Source organism: Bombina bombina, chromosome 4 (genome assembly GCF_027579735.1).
Source record: "Bombina bombina isolate aBomBom1 chromosome 4, aBomBom1.pri, whole genome shotgun sequence".
In the NCBI taxonomy this organism is placed as follows: Eukaryota; Metazoa; Chordata; class Amphibia; order Anura; family Bombinatoridae; genus Bombina; species Bombina bombina.
In genome coordinates, this window is record NC_069502.1 from 955,165,542 (window position 1) to 955,186,706 (window position 21,165).

The 21,165-nt window shown below is 40.0% G+C and overlaps 1 protein-coding gene across 2 annotated transcripts in view; it reads left to right on the forward strand.

Moving 5' to 3' along the window:
- Nucleotides 1–21,165, forward strand: part of ABHD12 (abhydrolase domain containing 12, lysophospholipase) — a 531,420-nt gene that overhangs the window by 338,040 nt on the left and 172,215 nt on the right. The gene's annotated exons all lie outside the window — the stretch shown is intronic.

The window sequence follows — 21,165 nt, forward strand, 5'->3', positions numbered from 1 at the left end:
GAGATATCCACTTAGTTATATTAGATACTGAAGTTAACAAGCATTTGAAATAACTTGTATGAGGGTATGTAGCCAGCTACAACTATACGGTTAGTGAGCAAGTCATGTGTTAGGACAGACTTTCTAGGAATGAACAAAGTATGACGGTATTTCTTTCATGTAATTGGCAAGAATTCATGAGCTAGTGACGTATGGGATATACAATCCTACCAGGAGGGGCAAAGTTTCCCAAACCTCAAAATGCCTATAAATACACCCCTCACCACACCCACAATTCAGTTTTACAAACTTTGCCTCCTATGGAGGTGGTGAAGTAAGTTTGTGCTTGATTTTTATGATTTCTTCTGTGATAAGTGCTTCTAAGCATTTTAAAGCCCAATACCTCTCAGAGTACAGTGTTTGTCAGAGGGATGTGACAAGAGTATCGCCTATTTGATTTTATGGTTTTCCTTGTGGGAAATCTTTTCAAGGGTTCATCTCCTACCTCCCTTTTCAGATTGACGATATATTCTTATATACCATTACCTCTGCTGATAGCTTTCAGTACTGGTTTGGCTATCTGCTATATGTGGATGGGTGTCTTTCGGTAAGTATGCATCATTATTTAAGACACGCTCAGCTATGGTTTGGCGCTCTATGTATTAATATAAAGTTTTAAATATATGTATTTTACTTACATTTGTCATGAGTCAGGTCTATGTATATTTCCCTTTGCAGTCCAGCAGTTTCGTTATGGGAATCATGTTTTAGGAAGTTTGTCTTACCTGGGATATAGTCTTTTTTTCAATTTGAATTGTTTTTTCTTTGGAAAACTTGTGGGCAAATTGGCTTGCGAGGGTGCAAAATGCTGTTATTTATTGGGTCATTCTTGTCGCGAGAATTTTTTTGTGCACGAATGTGCGTCTGTCATGACGCAAGTTCGTCATTTCCTGTGTCTTAGTTGACGCTAGGTTGTTTGGCGCGAAATTGTGTTTATGACGCGAGTTGCGTCATTTCCGGAAATTTAGTTTTATTTTACCTCACTTCCTATATGCTCCATGCCTTCTTTATGCTGAGAGGGCTATGCTATTTGCTTTTTTTGCCAATTTTATCATTTGCATTTTTCCTATTCCTGAAACTGCTATATGTGGAAATAAGATATTTCTGTTTAATATTATTTTTTTTATTTCTATCTATTATCTCTCTGACTCAGAGGATCCTACTTCAGACATTAACACTGATAAATCATCTTATCTTTTTAAGATTGAATCTATTCGTTATTTGTTAAGTGTTAATAACTTTGGATATTGAGGAGTCTGATCCTCTTGATAATAAATCCAGTAAACATTTAAATTCTGTCTATAAACCTCCTGTGACTACTCCTGAGGTTTTTCCTGTTCCTGGTGCTATTTCTGATGTGATTGCTAAGGAATGGTCTAACCCTGGTACTTCTTTTGTTCCTTCTTCAAGGTTTAAAGTTGTATCCTTTGTCAGTGGCTAAATTAGAGTTTTGGGAAAAATCCCTAAGATTGATGGGGCTATTTCTACTCTTGCTAAACGTTCTACTATTCCTATGGAAGATAGTACCTCTTTTAAGGATCCTTTAGATAGGAAGATTGAATCTTATCTAAGGAAATCTTATTTTTATTCTGGCTATATGCTCAGACCTGCCATTTCTATGGCTGATGTTGCGGCTGCATGAACTTTTTGGTTGGATAGCTTAGCACAATGGGAAAAAGACTGATTTGCACAGCATTGTTCGTTTGCTTCAACATGCTAATCATTTTATCTGTGATGCTATTTTTGATATCATCAAGATTAATATTAAATCTATGTCTTTGGCTATTTTAGCTAGAAGAGCTTTTTGGCTCAAATCATGGAATGCTGACATGGTATCTAAATCTAGGTTACTATCTCTATCATTCCAGGGTAATAATTTGTTTGGTTCCCAGTTGGATTCTATTATTTCCATTATTACTGGGGGGAAGGTTTTTTTTTTTGCCTCAAGATAAAAAGTTTAAAGGCAAATCTAAAGCTTCTAATCGGTTTTGTTCCTTTCGTCAGAATAGAGAACAGAAAACCACTCCTTCCCGTAAAGACTCTGGCTCCAATTGGAAGCCATCCTCGAGTTGGAATAAATCCAAGCCTTACAAGAAACCAAAGCCAGCCCCCAAGACTGCATGAAGGTGCGGCCCTCAATCCAGTTCTGCCGGTGGGGGGCAGATTGAAATTATTTCAAGACGTTTGGGCAGGTTCTATTTAGAATCATTGGATTCAGAATATTGTCTCTCAGGGGTATCGAATAGGTTTCAGAATAAGTGATTTTTTTTCTTTCTCACGTTCTAACAAATCCTGTGAAAGCTCAGGCTTTTCTGAAGTGTGTTTCAGATCTAGAGCTTTCAGGAGTGATTGTACCAGTTCCAATTCTGGTACAGGATCTGGGTTTTTATTCAAATCTATTCATTGTCCTGAAGAAAGAAAATTCTTTCAGACCAGTTCTGGATCTGAAGTCTTTGAATCATTTTGTAAGAGTCCAAAATTTCAAGATGGTAACTATAAGGACTGTTCTGCCTTTTGTTCAGCAAGGTCATTACATGTCCTCAATAGACTTACAGGATGCATATCTTCCCATTCCGATTCATCCAGGCCACTATCTGTTTCTGAGATTCTCTTTTCTAGACAAGCATTACCAGTTTGTTGCTCTTCCATTTAGCCTAGCAACAGCTCCAAGAATCTTTTCAAAGGTTCTCGTGCCCTTCTATCTGTAATCAGAGGGCAGGGTATTGCAGTGTTTCCTTATTTGGATGATATCTTGGTACTGGCTCAATCTTTTCATTTAGCAGAATCTCACACAGATCAACTTGTGTTGTTTCTTCAAAGTTATGGTTGGAGGATCAATTTACCAAAGAGTTCATTGATTCCTCAGACAAGGGTCACCTTTTTAGGTTTCCAGATAGATTGTGTCCATGACTCTGTCTTTCACAGACAAGAGACAAATTAAATTGGTTTGAGCCTGTGGAAACTTTCAGTCTCTATCATTTTCTTCAGTGGCTATGTGCATGGAAGTTTTAGGTCTCATGACTGCAGCATCAGACGCGATCCCCTTTGCTCGTTTTCATATGAGACCTCTGCAGCTTTGCATGCTGAATCAATGGTGCAGGGATTATACTCGGATATCACAGTTGATATACTTAAATCCCAACATACAACTCTCTCTGTTCAATATCAATCAATATTTTAGAACTCTGTGCTGTTTTCAGGGCTCTTCAGGCTTGGCCGCTATTAAAGAGAGAATTATTCATTCATTTTCAGATGGACAATATCACAACTGTGGCATATGTCAATCATCAAGGGGGGACTCACAGTCCTTTAGCAATGAAAGAAGTATCTCGGATAATTTCTTGGGCGAAATCCAACTCCTGTCTAATTTCTGCAATACATATCCCAGGTGTAGACGATTGGGAAGCGGATTATCTCAGTCGTCAGTCTTTACATCCAGGGGAGTGGTCTCTCCATCCAGATTTATTTTGTCAGATTTGTACAGATGTGGGGTCTCCCCGAAATAGATTTGATGGCTTCCCATGTACCTTTCCAGGTCCAGGGATCCTCAGGCGGAGATGGTGGATGCCTTAGCAGTTCCTTGGTTTTACCAACCTGCTGACATTTTTCTGCCTCTAGTTCTTCTTCCTAGGGTGATCTCCAAGATCATATTGGAACAATGGCATGTGTTTCTGATAGCACCAGCATGCCCTCACAGGTTTTCGTATGCGGATCTTGTCCGGATGTCCAGTTGCCAACTTTGGTCACTTCCTTTAAGGCCGGACCTTCTGTCTCAAGGGCCGTTTTTCCATCAGGATCTCAAATTGCTAAATTTGAAGGTATGGAAATGGAACACTTAGTACTTAGTCATAGAGGTTTCTCTGACTCAGTGATTAATACTATGCTACAGGCTCGTAAGTCTGTTTCAAGGAAGATTTATTATCGGGTTTGGAAAACCTATATTTCATGGTGTTTTTCTCATAAATTCTCTTGGCATTCTTTTAGGATTCCTAGAATTTTACAGTTTCTTCAGAATGGTTTGGATAAAGGTTTGTCTGCAAGTACCTTGAAGGGACAAATCTCTGCTCTTTCTGTTTTATTTCATAGGAAGATTGCTAAACTTCCTTTTTTGAAAATTTTCCTTACTTTCGTAGGCTTTGTCGGCTCCACCTTTTGAGCCTATGCATTCTTTGGATATTAAACTACTTTCTTGGAAAGTGTTGTTTCTTTTGGCTATCTCTTCAGCTAGAAGAGTTTCTGAATTGTCTTCTCTCTAGCGAGTCTCCTTTTCTGATTTTCCATCAGGATAAGGCTGTTTTTTTTTTTATTATTATCATCATCATCATCAGGTATTTGTAGACCGGCAACAGGTTCCGCAGCGCTATGAACATATGTGGTATAAAAAACGATTACAGGGATCAAATGGGGAGATAGGGTCCTGTCGAGAGTTGCATTGTTGTAGTCGGCTCTTATGAAGGTGAACTACAAACAGCTGGGCTCATAGGCTTACATGTTATGGGGTTTTAGGGGATAGCAGTGGAGATAGGAAGGTTAGTGTAGGTTGTAAGCATGAATAGTAGAGTCTTCAGGGAGCCTTTGAAGCTTTTAAAACTAGGGGAGATTCTTGTGGAGCGAGGCATCGAGTTCCATAAGATGGGAGCCAGTCTGGAGAAATCTTGTAGACGGAAATGTGAGGAGGTAACAAGAGAGGAGGAGAGTAGGAGATCATGAGCGGAGCGAAGGGGATGGGTGGGAGAGTATCTGGAGACTTTGTTTACATTTCTTCCTAAGGTTGTGAATTCTAAATACATTAGTAGGGAAATAGGTGTTCCTTCCTTGTGTCATAATCCCAAGAATACTCTTGAAAGATCTTTACATTCTTTGAAAGAGCTTTGAAATATTATGTCGAAGCTACTAAAGATTTCAGGAAGACTTCTAGTCTATTTGTTGTTTTTTTCTGGTCCTAGGAAAGGTCAGAAAGCCTCTGCCATTTCTTTGGCATCTTGGTTAAAGCTTTTGATTCACAAGGCTTATTTGGAGGCAGGGCAATCTCTGCCTCACAGAATTACAGCTCATTTTACTAGATCAATCGCCACTTCTTGGACTTTTAAGAATGAAGCTTCGGTTGATCAGATTTGCAAAGCAGCAACTTGGTCTTCTTTGCATACATTTACTAAATTTTACCATTTTTATGCATTTGCTTCTTCTGAAGCAGTCTTTGGTAGAAATGTTCTTCAGGCAGCTGTCTCAGTTTTATTCTTCTGCTTATGATTTAAGGTTTTTTTTCTTGATATTTATGAGAGAGACTTATTTTTTTGTGGATTTAATTTTTTCAGCGGAAATAGCTGTTTTTATTTTATCCCTCCCTTTCTAGTGACTCTTCTGTGGTCTCCCACATCTTGGGTATTATTCCATACGTCACTAGCTCATGGACTCTTGCCAATTACATGAAAGAAAACATAATTTATGTAAGAACTTACCCGATAAATTAATTTCTTTCATATTGGCAAGAGTCCATGAGGCCCACCCTTTTTTATGGTGGTTATGATTTTTGTATAAAAAGCACAATTTTATTTCCAGTTCCTCTTTTTGTATGCTTTTTTACTTCTTATTTTATCACCCCACTACTTGGCTATTCGTTAAACTGAATTGTGGGTGTGGTGAGGGGTGTATTTATAGGCATTTTTAGGTTTGGGAAACTTTGCCCCTCCTGGTTGGATTGTATATCACATACGTCACTAGCTCATGGACTCTTGCCAATGTGAAAGAAATTAGATTATCAGGTAAGTTCTTACATAAATTATGTTTTTTTCCAAGCCCAGCCTGCCTATTCAACCTGTAGTGCATATCTATGCACAGTGCTACCGCCCACACGGACATCAGGGAATTTATTTATATTTGTGCTCTCATTTAAGGCCCACAATATATAGTATGAGTCACCTGCTATTGCACAACATTATGTACCTGCACAAATGTACTTACCTGCCTTACAGTGTACTGGGCACATGTTACTTCATATTTTTGGTATCACATTTTTTACAGATGCATTGAAAATCATTAAAAGGAACATATTTAATAGTAAAGTACATTTTTTTTTCTTTTTTAAATTTAAAGATACCTAAATCACCTTAATCACAAGAGTTTTCTGTAGTAATGAATTTCATTAGCATACCAATCGAGTATGGACACTTTCTAAATACATTAACTCCATGTTTGCCGTCATTGCTTTTCTATGCCCCCTGCCCCATCACTTGCCTTATTTGGAGGAGCCACCCTGGACTTCTTACCGGAGTAGACAAGGCTTGCCACTGTCATTTTGTTAACAAAACTTGCACAATATAGTAGCATCTTGTCACTTCTAAGGCCAAATATGTAACATAGGCATCAGAAGTCTACAGTGTACACTTCCAATTTTCAGAATTGGAAAATCCACAATTTTCAGATGCAATTATTTTTAAATACAATATATATTTGAAATTTCTGTCTCAAAGTGTTTAATGTGAAGTGCTTTCTTTTTCTGGAAAATGCTTCCTTTGCCCCCCTGCGCATTACGTCTGTATAGTCTCTGTATTCCTTCCATATTGTTCTGGTCTTGCCTGCATCTGTGCCACATCCGTCTTTATAAGCTAAGAGTTGTCCAACTTGTTAGTACAGTGGACATTAAAAATCAAAAGGACATGAAAGTGAAAAACTAAACTTTCATGATTCAAGTAAAGCGTGCAATTTTAAAACCCTTTTTAAATTTACTTCTGTTATCAAATTTGCTTTGTGTCCTTTATTAAAAAGTATATGTGCACAAAAATGATAGCGAGAATGTTTGCTTTAGTTTTTTTTTTCTATTATATTTCTCCAACATAGGTGTGTCCGGTCCACGGCGTCATCCTTACTTGTGGGATATTCTCTTCCCCAACAGGAAATGGCAAAGAGCCCAGCAAAGCTGGTCACATGATCCCTCCTAGGCTCCGCCTACCCCAGTCATTCTCTTTGCCGTTGTACAGGCAACATCTCCACGGAGATGGCTTAGAGTTTTTTAGTGTTTAACTGTAGTTTTTCATTATTCAATCAAGAGTTTGTTATTTTCAAATAGTGCTGGTACGTACTATTTACTCAGAAACAGAAAAGAGATGAAGAATTCTGTTTGTATGAGGAAAATGATTTTAGCAACCGTAACTAAAATCCATGGCTGTTCCACACAGGACTGTTGAGAGCAATTAACTTCAGTTGGGGGAACAGTTTGCAGTCTCTTGCTGCTTGAGGTATGACACATTCTAACAAGACGATGTAATGCTGGAAGCTGTCATTTTCCCTATGGGATCCGGTAAGCCATGTTTATTACGATTGTAAATAAGGGCTTCACAAGGGCTTATTTAAACTGTAGACTTTTTCTGGGCTAAATCGATTGATTATTAACACATATTTAGCCCTGAGGAATCATTTTATCTGGGTATTTTGATATAATAATATCGGCAGGCACTGTTTTAGACACCTTATTCTTTAGGGGCTTTCCCCAAGCATAGGCAGAGTCTCATTTTCGCGCCGGTGTTGCGCACTTGTTTTTGAGAGGCATGGCATGCAGTCGCATGTGAGAGGAGCTCTGATACTTATAAAAGACTTCTGAAGGCGTCATTTGGTATCGTATTCCCCTTTGGGTTTGGTTGGGTCTCAGCAAAGCAGATACCAGGGACTGTAAAGGGGTTTAAAGCTTAAAACGGCTTCGGTTCCGTTATTTTAAGGGTTAAAGCTTCCAAAATTGGTGTGCAATATTTTCAAGGCTTTAAGACGCTGTGGTGAAAATTTGGTGAATTTTGAACAATTCCTTCATGTTTTTTCGCAATTGCAGTAATAAAGTGTGTTCAGTTTAAAATTTAAAGTGACAGTAACGGTTTTATTTTAAAACGTTTTTTGTACTTTCTGATCAAGTTTATGCCTGTTTAACATGTCTGAACTACCAGATAGACTGTGTTCTGAATGTGGGGAAGCCAGAATTCCTATTCATTTAAATAAATGTGATTTATGTGATAATGACAATGATGCCCAAGATGATTCCTCAAGTGAGGGGAGTAAGCATGGTACTGCATCATTCCCTCCTTCGTCTACACGAGTCTTGCCCACTCAGGAGGCCCCTAGTACATCTAGCGCGCCAATACTCCTTACTATGCAACAATTAACGGCTGTAATGGATAATTCTGTCAAAAACATTTTAGCCAAAATGAACCCTTGTCAGCGTAAGCGTGGCTGCTCTGTTTTAGTTACTGAAGAGCATGACGACGCTGATATTAATATCTCTGAAGGGCCCCTAACCCAATCTGAGGGGGCCAGGGAGGTTTTGTCTGAGGGAGAAATTACTGATTTAGGGAACATTTCTCAGCAGGCTGAATCTGATGTGATTACATTTAAATTTAAATTGGAACATCTCCGCATTTTGCTTAAGGAGGTATTATCCACTCTGGATGATTGTGAAAATTTAGTCATCCCAGAGAAACTATGTAAAATGGACAAGTTCCTAGAGGTGCCGGGGCTCCCAGAAGCTTTTCCTATACCCAAGCGGGTGGCGGACATTGTTAATAAAGAATGGGAAAGGCCCGGTATTCCTTTCGTCCCTCCCCCCATATTTAAAAAATTGTTTCCTATGGTCGACCCCAGAAAGGACTTATGGCAGTCAGTCCCCAAGGTCGAGGGAGCGGTTTCTACTTTAAACAAACGCACCACTATTCCAATAGAGGATAGTTGTGCTTTCAAAGATCCTATGGATAAAAAATTAGAAGGTTTGCTTAAAAAGATGTTTGTTCAGCAGGGTTACCTTCTACAACCCATTTCATGCATTGTCCCTGTCACTACTGCCGCATATTTCTGGTTTGATGAACTGCTTAAGGTGCTCGATAGTGACTCTCCTCCTTATGAGGAGATTATGGACAGAATCAATGCTCTCAAATTGGCTAATTCTTTCACTCTAGACGCCTCTTTGCAATTGGCTAAGTTAGCGGCTAAGAACTCTGGGTTTGCTATTGTGGCGCGCAGAGCGCTTTGGTTGAAATCTTGGTCGGCTGATGCGTCTTCCAAGAACAAGCTACTAAACATTCCTTTCAAGGGGAAAACGTTGTTTGGTCCTGACTTGAAAGAGATTATCTCTGATATCACTGGGGGTAAGGGCCACGCCCTTCCTCAGGATCGGCCTTTCAAGGCAAAAAATAGACCTAATTTTCGTCCCTTTCGTAAAAACGGACCAGCCCAAGGTGCTACGTCCTCTAAGCAAGAGGGTAATACTTCTCAGGCCAAGCCAGCTTGGAGACCAATGCAAGGCTGGAACAAGGGAAAGCAGGCCAAGAAACCTGCCACTGCTACCAAGACAGCATGAAATATTGGCCCCCGATCCGGGACCGGATCTGGTGGGGGGCAGACTCTCTCTCTTCGCTCAGGCTTGGGCAAGAGATGTTCTGGATCCTTGGGCGCTAGAAATAGTCTCCCAGGGTTATCTTCTGGAATTCAAGGGACTTCCCCCAAGGGGGAGGTTCCACAGGTCTCAGTTGTCTTCAGACCACATAAAAAGACAGGCGTTCTTACATTGTGTAGAAGACCTGTTAAAAATGGGAGTGATTCATCCTGTTCCATTAAGAGAACAAGGGATGGGGTTCTACTCCAATCTGTTCATAGTTCCCAAAAAAGAGGGAACGTTCAGACCAATCCTAGATCTCAAGATCTTAAACAAATTTCTCAAGGTCCCATCGTTCAAGATGGAAACCATTCGAACTATCCTTCCTTCCATCCAGGAAGGTCAATTCATGACCACGGTGGATTTAAAGGATGCGTATCTACATATTCCTATCCACAAGGAACATCATCGGTTCCTAAGGTTTGCATTCCTGGACAAACATTACCAGTTCGTGGCGCTTCCTTTCGGATTAGCCACTGCTCCAAGGATTTTCACAAAGGTACTAGGGTCCCTTCTAGCGGTGCTAAGACCAAGGGGCATTGCAGTAGTACCTTACCTGGACGACATTCTGATTCAAGCGTCGTCCCTTCCTCAAGCAAAGGCTCACACGGACATTGTACTGGCCTTTCTCAGATCTCACGGCTGGAAAGTGAACGTGGAAAAGAGTTCTCTATCCCCGTCAACAAGGGTTCCGTTCTTGGGAACAATTATAGACTCCTTAGAAATGAGGATCTTTCTAACAGAGGACAGAAAAACAAAGCTTCTGGACTCTTGTCGGATACTTCATTCCGTTCCTCTTCCTTCCATAGCTCAGTGCATGGAAGTGATCGGTTTGATGGTGGCGGCGATGGACATAGTTCCTTTTGCGCGCATTCATCTAAGACCATTACAACTGTGCATGCTCAGTCAGTGGAATGGGGACTATACAGACTTGTCTCCGAAGATACAAGTAAATCAGAGGACCAGAGACTCACTCCGTTGGTGGCTGTCCCTGGACAATCTGTCTCAAGGGATGATGTTCCACAGACCAGAGTGGGTCATTGTCACGACCGACGCCAGTCTGATAGGCTGGGGCGCGGTCTGGGGATCCCTGAAAGCTCAGGGTCTTTGGTCTCGGGAAGAATCTCTTCTACCGATAAATATTCTGGAACTGAGAGCGATATTCAATGCTCTCCAGGCCTGGCCCCAGCTTGCGAGGACCAGGTTCATACGGTTTCAATCAGACAACATGACGACTGTTGCGTACATCAACCATCAGGGGGGAACAAGAAGTTCCCTAGCGATGGAAGAAGTAACCAAAATTATTCTTTGGGCGGAGTCTCACTCCTGCCACCTGTCTGCTATCCACATCCCAGGAGTGGAAAATTGGGAAGCGGATTTTCTGAGTCGGCAGACATTGCATCCGGGGGAGTGGGAACTCCATCCGGAAATCTTTGCCCAAGTCACTCACCTGTGGGGCATTCCAGACATGGATCTGATGGCCTCTCGTCAGAACTTCAAAGTTCCTTGCTACGGGGCCAGATCCAGGGATCACAAGGCGGCTCTAGTGGATGCACTAGTAGCACCTTGGACCTTCAAACTAGCTTATGTGTTCCCGCCATTTCCTCTCATCCCCAGGCTGATAGCCAGGATCAAGCAGGAGAGGGCGTCGGTGATCTTGATAGCTCCTGCGTGGCCACGCAGGACTTGGTATGCAGATCTGGTGAATATGTCATCGGCTCCACCTTGGAAGCTACCTTTGAGACGAGACCTTCTTGTTCAGGGTCCGTTCGAACATCCGAATCTGGTTTCACTCCAGCTGACTGCTTGGAGATTGAACGCTTGATTTTATCGAAGCGAGGATTCTCAGATTCTGTTATCGATACTCTTGTTCAGGCCAGAAAGCCTGTGACTAGAAAGATTTACCACAAAATTTGGAAAAAATATATCTGTTGGTGTGAATCTAAAGGATTCCCTTGGGACAAGGTTAAGATTCCTAGGATTCTATCCTTCCTTCAAGAAGGATTGGACAAAGGATTATCTGCTAGTTCCCTGAAGGGACAGATTTCTGCCTTGTCGGTATTACTTCACAAAAAGCTGGCAGCTGTGCCAGATGTTCAAGCCTTTGTTCAGGCTCTGGTTAGAATCAAGCCTGTTTACAAACCTTTGACTCCTCCTTGGAGTCTCAATTTAGTTCTTTCAGTTCTTCAGGGGGTTCCGTTTGAACCCTTACATTCCGTTGATATTAAGTTATTATCTTGGAAAGTTTTGTTTTTAGTTGCGATTTCTTCTGCTAGAAGAGTCTCAGAATTATCTGCTCTGCAGTGTTCTCCTCCTTATCTGGTGTTCCATGCAGATAAGGTGGTTTTACGTACTAAACCTGGTTTTCTTCCAAAAGTTGTTTCTAACAAAAACATTAACCAGGAGATTATCGTGCCTTCTCTGTGTCCAAAACCAGTTTCAAAGAAGGAACGTTTGTTGCACAATTTGGATGTTGTTCGCGCTCTAAAATTCTATTTAGATGCTACAAAGGATTTTAGACAAACATCTTCCTTGTTTGTTGTTTATTCAGGTAAAAGGAGAGGTCAAAAAGCAACTTCTACCTCTCTCTCTCTTTGGATTAAAAGCATCATCAGATTGGCTTACGAGACTGCCGGACGGCAGCCTCCCGAAAGAATCACAGCTCATTCCACTAGGGCTGTGGCTTCCACATGGGCCTTCAAGAACGAGGCTTCTGTTGATCAGATATGTAGGGCAGCGACTTGGTCTTCACTGCACACTTTTACCAAATTTTACAAGTTTGATACTTTTGCTTCTTCTGAGGCTATTTTTGGGAGAAAGGTTTTGCAAGCCGTGGTGCCTTCCATTTAGGTGACCTGATTTGCTCCCTCCCTTCATCCGTGTCCTAAAGCTTTGGTATTGGTTCCCACAAGTAAGGATGACGCCGTGGACCGGACACACCTATGTTGGAGAAAACAGAATTTATGTTTACCTGATAAATTTCTTTCTCCAACGGTGTGTCCGGTCCACGGCCCGCCCTGGTTTTTTTAATCAGGTCTGATATTTTATTTTCTTTAACTACAGTCACCACGGTACCATATGGTTTCTCCTATGCAAATATTCCTCCTTAACGTCGGTCGAATGACTGGGGTAGGCGGAGCCTAGGAGGGATCATGTGACCAGCTTTGCTGGGCTCTTTGCCATTTCCTGTTGGGGAAGAGAATATCCCACAAGTAAGGATGACGCCGTGGACCGGACACACCGTTGGAGAAAGAAATTTATCAGGTAAACATAAATTCTGTTTTTTATTCAGATTCTAAGTTTATTTTTTATACTACATTTATGTAGCTTTCTGCTGAGATGCATGTTTAGGTGCAGAATCCATATGTATTTAATTCCAGTGTAATTCATCTGTCCTTCCATTTCTCCAAACTAAATACTTTATCTAACTAGCAATATTTTATTATTATTATTATCGGTTATTTGTAGAGCACCAACAGATTCTGCAGCGCTAAATCTGTTTCTATTTCTCTTTAAGCAGCAAATGTATACAGAGCCACACATAGTCCCATATATTGGGCTCCATTTATCAATCAACGGAAGCTGATGTCGAGCTCTTGTGGTCATATGACCACTGGTTCCTAACCACTGAAGTGTTAAAACTCCCCAAACTGGTATCTGACAGTTGCGCCACAAGGATTTCCTTTTGTAAAGATAAATGTGGGCATCAGACGAACAGCATCTGCTGCTCACTCACCTCGAATGTGTGCGCACAGGTATTCTAGCGGTTAACCTTGCCCATCCATGACTTGATAAATGGTGTCCATTATCTCTACTTATTTTCAATGTCTATCAGGAGCTGAACAATAAGAAAAAAAGTGTTTCAAAATAATTTTTCTAATAGAGCCAAAGACAGATCACTAAAAAAAAGTAGCTGCTTCTTCCATCACTGTAGCACCGGCTCTATGATGAGGTAAGTCCCGTAGTTCTTAATAAACTATTCATTAATTTCTATTGAATAAAGTAGTATGTTAAAGGATCGTACATCACAAAACTGAAATACGCATGAAAGCATTTAATTATGTGAATGGAAATATGTTACAAATATAGATGTTACAGCAAAAATGCTTCTAGTAAAAGTTATGACTATTTCTTCTATAAGATACGACGAGTCCACGGATTCATCCTTTACTTGTGGGATATTATCCTCCTGCTAACAGGAAGTGGCAAAGAGCACCACAGCAGAGCTGTCTATATAGCTCCTCCCTTAGCTCCACCCCCCAGTCATTCTCTTTACCTACTCTAAATTCTAGGAAGGGTAAAGTGAAAGAGGTGATAAAATGTTAGTTTTTATTTTCTTCAAGCAAAAAGCTACGGCTACCTCTCTTTCTTTTTGGCTGAAAAGCATCATCCGTTTGGCATACGAGACTGATGGACAGCAGCCTCCTGAAAGAATTACAAGAATTACAGCTCACTCTACTAGAGCTGTGGCTTCCACATGGGCTTTTAAAAATGATGCTTCTGTTGAACAGATTTGTAAGGCTGCGACTTGGTCTTCCCTTCATACCTTTTACAAATTTTCCAAATTTTATACTTTTGCTTCTTCGGAGGCTATTTTTGGGAGAAAAGTTCTTCAAGCAGTGGTGCCTTCTGTTTAGCCATCTGTCTTGTCCCTCCCGTTCATCCGTGTCCTGTAGCTTTGGTATTGTATCCCACAAGTAAAGGATGAATCCGTGGACTCGTCGTATCTTATAGAAGAAAAGTAAATTTATGCTTACCTGATAAATTGATTTCTTCTATGATACGACAAGTCCACGGCCCGCCCTGTCATTTTAAGACAGATTATATTTTTTTGATTTAAAACTTCAGTCACCTCTGCACCTTTTAGTTTCTCCTTTTTCTTCCTGTACCTTCGGTCATATGACTGGGGGGTGGAGCTAAGGGAGGAGCTATATAGACAGTTCTGCTGTGGTGCTCTTTGCCACTTCCTGTTAGCAGGAGGATAATATCCCAAAAGTAAAGGATGAATCCGTGGACTCGTCGTATCATAGAAGAAATCAATTTATCAGGTAAGCATAAATTTACTTTTTACTGTACATATGCTCTGCGCATCTGCATTTAAACCCCATGAATACTCAGAGCACATATTACATTTACGGCACGCTGACTGTTATCATTGGTGCAAATACATGCCACTGATGACAAATACGGTGTTTGGCTGAGGATGCATGGGACATATATACATATGCTTTGTGCACAGTAAAAGTTATAATGTTTATCTTTCAAAATGAGACACATTCATGTGCATTTGAATTTTATAGTCTGTTTGCTGGAGGATGCTCTTTTTATAAGCTAATATATCTGGTCTATTACAAGGCCTTCTAGTTGTCCCTGATGCTGCAGGTTTGTCATGCCCACTTTCTCAACTGCAGTTTTCCCGGCCAGGGTAAATGTCTGGTTTCTATACTCTGCTGTCCCTCCCATGACACACCCCAGGCCACACCTACCACTTGTCTGTGGTTACTACCCACAAGTCCACTCACTTCCCTATACCAGAAGCCTCCTAGAAATGTTGTTGGAGCTATGTATGACTCCATAATGACACTTTTGCAAGCCAAAATAGTTATATAGTTGTCTAAGGTATTGCTTGCTTGAATGTTGTTGTTATATATAAATACAATTATTTTTTTTTTAAATTTTTTTAAAAGTAATTTTTATTGAGGTTTACAAACATAAATGACATCTAGTTTTCACAGTACAAAATACATATCTAATTAAAACAAAAAGGACCTAGGCATTTACATATATGGTAGCACATCAAATTACAAATCAAAACATCATATCTATGTAGGTTTATCCATTGATTTCAGACTGGCCACTCTTGGACCTTCAAAGTAGCTCAATGTTTAGCAATAGGTCTAAGCTGTAGACTAAATAACAACCATTGGCCCATGCCTAAATAGATTGGGAGAATGTTAATGGGGCCACTCATGGACCCAATGCTATGGCAAGATACTCCTTACAATTAAATAATTAAGTAACCCCCTAGGATACACAAACAAGTATAAGTTAGGCGTACCCCAGCTAAGAATTTGTGGCCACTCATGGACCCAATGCAATGGCAAGATACTCTTTACAATTAAATAATTAAGTAACCCCCTAGGATACACAAACAAGTATAAGTTAGGTGTACCCCAGCTAAGAATTTGTGGCCACTCTTGGACCACGGGTTTTGAGTATAAGCAAGGGGTAGAGACTGGGGGAAGTATTAGCAGGGCCACTCTTGGACCCATTCTAGAGAAATATAGGCCACTATTGGACCTCCATATATTTGTTTAGTACAGCATAAATTTTGAGTATAATTCATGATTCATACATATGTATACATGCACATTCATCTTTACATTTAAATAGCCGCCTAGGATACACAAACAAGTATAAGTTAGGCATACCCCAACTAAGAATTTGTGGCCACTCTTGGACCACGGGTTTTGAGTATAAAAAAGGGGTAAGGATTGGGGGAAGTATTAACAGGGCCATTCTTGGACCCATTCTGATAAGGTTACATAATAAAAGATATATAGGCCACTTTTGGGCCTCTATCTATTGTTTAGTGCAGCATACATTTTAAGTATTATTCATGATATATACACAAATACACATATAAAGTGTAAGAAGTAATGATAAAGAGGAGCAACTTTATTAAGCTAGATAAGCCCCATATAAATGTATATATCAGCCCTTACTTAGGCCGGTAAAGCCTTAATAATTTTACCTCCTGTTTGCCGCATCATTCTAGGGAGGGGGTGATTATAATAGAAGGCTGAACTATGACTCTAATAGGTTTTGTCAGAGCATGCATGTGGGCAATAATATTGTCACAGATATGCGTATTCCAATACTAATACTACTAAATAGGAACATTGATGGGAACCTAATTCTATGAATCTATACCCCTATAGGCATATCCATAGAGTCCTAAGAAAACCCTTCATATAAGGTTGTCAAGCTGTATACACCATAAGGTACTGTATCTAAATCTTAACAAAATGGAGTTAGGATATGCTGTTCCTACACAATAAAATGATAAGATGGTTCTCAATTAACTAAACTAAGTATAAGTGTAGCCTATAACCTAGCAATACCAGTCATCTCAACTACTTACAGTTAGCACTCATATCTTGAGGTAAGCAAACTGACATGTTTCTAACCCGGGCAAATGAGCCCTTATTTTTTGCCAGGGGAGCATAAGTGCAGAAGTGCAAATATGTAAGTACTTTCAAAGAGGACATACACAATGAACATAAAATATCAAACAAAAAAAGTAAGGAGACTCAACTGTGGAAGAGCAGAAGAGTCCAGTAATATTAGATACATTAGTTAGGACCTCCAACTCAAACCTAATGATTTTCATGAGAGGGCCCAAGTTCCAAATCTCGAAAAAGCGAAGTTCAGAATCAGAATACTGTACCGGACCTAAAGATCTGGCATCTATTCCTAAACTTAAAATATCATCCAACACCTGCTTTCACCTCTCCCAGTCCAACGCCTACTTTAGCGTAAATGCCAAGGTGCTGAGGCCCCTTACTCGACCATAATTACTCATTCTGCAAGCAAGCCACCGATGTCACCTCAATGGCTAGGTCTGAAAGTGAAGCAAGATCCATGGATCCACCCATCAGTGTCTCTGTCTTATACCTCTAACCTCGTGGCACAGCCAGTGTCTTATGCTGATCTGAAAAATCCTGCAATCCGGGCAGTCCTACAGCCAGGTCTCGGCATATCGCAGAAGTGATTCCACCACACAGGGCCAACTCGCCACCCCCCTCCAGAGGGCCGGCCGCATCCCCCCAGCTAGGGACGGCGAGCTCGAAATAGGTAACCAGCTGGGTATCTGGCATCAGGTGGACAAACTCCTCCGTACTGTGAGGCTGCCCGACCGCCAGCAATCTGGGTTGTAGCAGCTCCGGAGCATCAGCATTCTCAATTTTTGGCATGTCAGGTACAGCTCTCTCCCTAGTCAAAGTCTCCATGAGAGATTGAAGCCGGTCTAGTCTTTCCACAATTTTCAGCTCTTGTGCCTTCAAAAGATCTCGTAGGGCTATATAGGCTTCCTCCATGATATATAATCCTAAGTGCAGCTTATTCCAAAGACTGCGTCACAGCAAGCATCCAAGAATACCCGCTGGGGGGTTAGTCTGGAGGCCAAGGCCTCAAAGTATTCTCTGGTATATTTAGGCTGCAGAAAGGCACAATAGAGGGCTCAATCGTTGCAGGAGCCTCTTATAGTATAGAATCTAGGAGTCTGAATAGTAGATGGCTCCATGTATCTTTATATTTTAAGAATAATTTCTCAGCAGCTCAAAATATTGCGACCAAAGATGGCTGCTGCCTGGAAGTTCCATACAATATTTTATTGGTTCTGATTGGTGATGTTTATGAAATGTGTGGAAGTGAATACAAAAGTATAATGTGAATTCTTATGTGTCTTTATGGGAAATGAAATTTTAACATATACAGTGAAGTTAGTTAATTTAAATTTTGTAAACTGTTTTATTGGTTTCCAGAGATCATTTGCAAGAAAGACTAATAACACAGAAAAACTGCAACTCAGAATCCAATATAAATGCAAACCTGTCAGAAAACATACATCAGCTGTTACATATTGAAAATGTTATTTGACTGTGCAAATTTAAGCAGAGAAATGATGCTTAAGGAGCAAATCTGATCGTGTAGATATAAAAAAGTTAAAGAGGCAGTCAACACCAGAATTTTTGTTGTTTTAAAAGATAGATTATCCCTTAATTACCCATTCTCCAGTTTTGCATAATCAACACAGTTATAATAATAAACATTTTACCTCTGTAATTATCTTGTATCTAAGCCTCTCCAGATTGCCCCCTTATTTCAGTGCATTTTAGCCAATCAGTGCTCACTCCTAGATAAATTCACGTGTATATGCTCAATGATATCTATATGAAACACATGAACCAACGCCCTCTAGTGGTGAAAAATTGTCAAAAGGCATTTAGATTAGAGGCGGCCTTCAAGGTCTAAGAAATTAGCATATGAACCTCCTAGGTTTAGCTTTCAACTAAGAATAACAAGGCCTAGATTTGGAGTTTTGTCGGTAACAACCCGCGTAGCTAACGCCGGCTTTTTTCTGGCCGCACCATAAAAATAACTCTGGTATTGAGAGTCCACATAAAGGCTGCGTTAGGCTCCAAAAAAGGAGCGTAGAGCATTTTTAACGCAGCTTCAACTCTCGATACCAGAGTTGCTTACGGACGCGGCCAGCCTCAAAAACGTGCTCGTGCACGATTCCCCCATAGGAAACAATGGGGCTGTTTGAGCTGAAAAAAAAACCTAACACCTGCGAAAAAGCCGCGTTCAGCTCCTAACGCAGCCCCATTGTTTGCTATGCGTAAACACTTCCTACGTCTGCAACTAACACCCTAACATGTACCCCAAGTCTAAACACCCCTAACCTTACACTTATTAACCCCTAACCTGCCGCCCCCGCTATCGCTGACCCCTGCATATTATTATTAACCCCTAATCTGCCGCTCCGTAAACCGCCGCTACTTACATAATCCCTATGTACCCCTAATCTGCTGCCCTAACATCGCCGACCCCTATATTATATTTATTAACCCCTAATCTGCCCCCCACAACGTCGCCTCCACCTGCCTACACTTATTAACCCCTAATCTGCCGACCGGACCTGAGCGCTACTATAATAAAGTTATTAACCCCTAATCCGCCTCACTAACCCTATAATAAATAGTATTAACCCCTAATCTGCCCTCCCTAACATCGCCGACACCTAACTTCAATTATTAACCCCTAATCTGCCGACCGGAGCTCACCGCTATTCTAATAAATGGATTAACCCCTAAAGCTAAGTCTAACCCTAACACTAACACCCCCCTAAATTAAATATAATTTTAATCTAACGAAATTAATTAACTCTTATTAAATAAATGATTCCTATTTAAAGCTAAATACTTACCTGTAAAATAAATCCTAATATAGCTACAATATAAATAATAATTACATTGTAGCTATTTTAGGATTAATATTTATTTTACAGGCAACTTTGTAATTATTTTAACCAGGTACAATAGCTATTTAATGGTTAAGAACTATTTAATAGCTAAAATAGTTAAAATAATTACAAATTTACCTGTAAAATAAATCCTAACCTAAGTTACAATTAAACCTACCACTACACTATCAATAAATTAATTAAATAAAATACCTATAATTATCTACAATTAAACCTAACACTACACTATCAATAAATAAATTAAATACAATACCTACAATGAAATAAACTATCTAAAGTACAAAAAATAAAAAAGAACTAAGTTACAAAAAAATAAAAAAATATTTACAAACATAAGAAAAATCTTACAACAATTTTAAACTAATTACACCTACTCTAAGCCCCCTAATAAAATAACAAAGCCCCCCAAAATAAAAAAATGCCCTACCCTATTCTAAATTACTAAAGTTCAAAGCTCTTTTACCTTACCAGCCCTGAACAGGGCCCTTTGCGGGGCATGCCCCAATAAGTTCAGCTCTTTTGCCTGTAAAAAAACCATACAATACCCCCCCCCCAACATTACAACCCACCACCCACATACTCCTAATCTAACCCAAACCCCCCTTAAATAAACCTAACACTAAGCCCCTGAAGATCTTCCTACCTTGTCTTCACCTCACCGGGTTCACCGATCGGTCCAGAAGAGCTCCTCCGATGTCCTGATCCAAGCCCAAGCAAGGGGCTGAAGATGTCCATGATCCGGTAAAAGTCTTCATCCAAGCGGGGCAGAAGAGGTCCATGATCCGGCTGAAGTCTTCATCCAAGAGGGGCAGAAGAGGTCTTCCATCCGATTGAAGTCTTCATCCAAGCGGGATCTTCTATGGTCATCCTTCCGGAGCGGAGCGGCAGGATCCTGAAGACCTCCGACGCGGAACATCCATCCTGGCCGACGACTGAACGACGAATGACGGTTCCTTTAAATGAGGTCATCCAAGATGGCGTCCCTCGAATTCCGATTGGCTGATAGGATTCTATCAGCCAATCGGAATTAAGGTAGGAATATTCTGATTGGCTGATGGAATCAGCCAATCAGAATCAAGTTCAATCCGATTGGCTGATCCAATCGGATTTAGAATAGGGTAGGGCATTTTTTATTTTGGGGGGCTTTGTTATTTTATTAGGGGGCTTAGAGTAGGTGTAATTAGTTTAAAATTGTTGTAAGATTTTTCTTATGTTTGTAAATATTTTTTTTATTTTTTGTAACTTAGTTCTTTTTTATTTTTTGTACTTTAGTTAGTTTATTTCATAGTTATTTGTAGGTATTGTATTTAATTAATGTATTGATAGTGTAGTGTTAGGTTTAATTGTAGGTAATTGTAGGTATTTTATTTAATTAATTTAATGATAGTTTAGTGTTAGGTTTAATTGTAACTTAGGTTAGGATTTATTTTACAGGTAATTTTGTAATTATTTTAACTAAGTAACTATTAAATAGTTCTTAACTATTTAATAGCTATTGTACCTGGTTAAAATAATTACAAAGTTGCCTGTAAAATAAATATTAATCCTAAAATAGCTACAATATAATTATAATTTATATTGTAGCTATATTAGGATTTATTTTACAGGTAAGTATTTAGCTTTAAATAGGAATAATTTATTTAATAAGAGTTAATTAATTTCGTTAGAT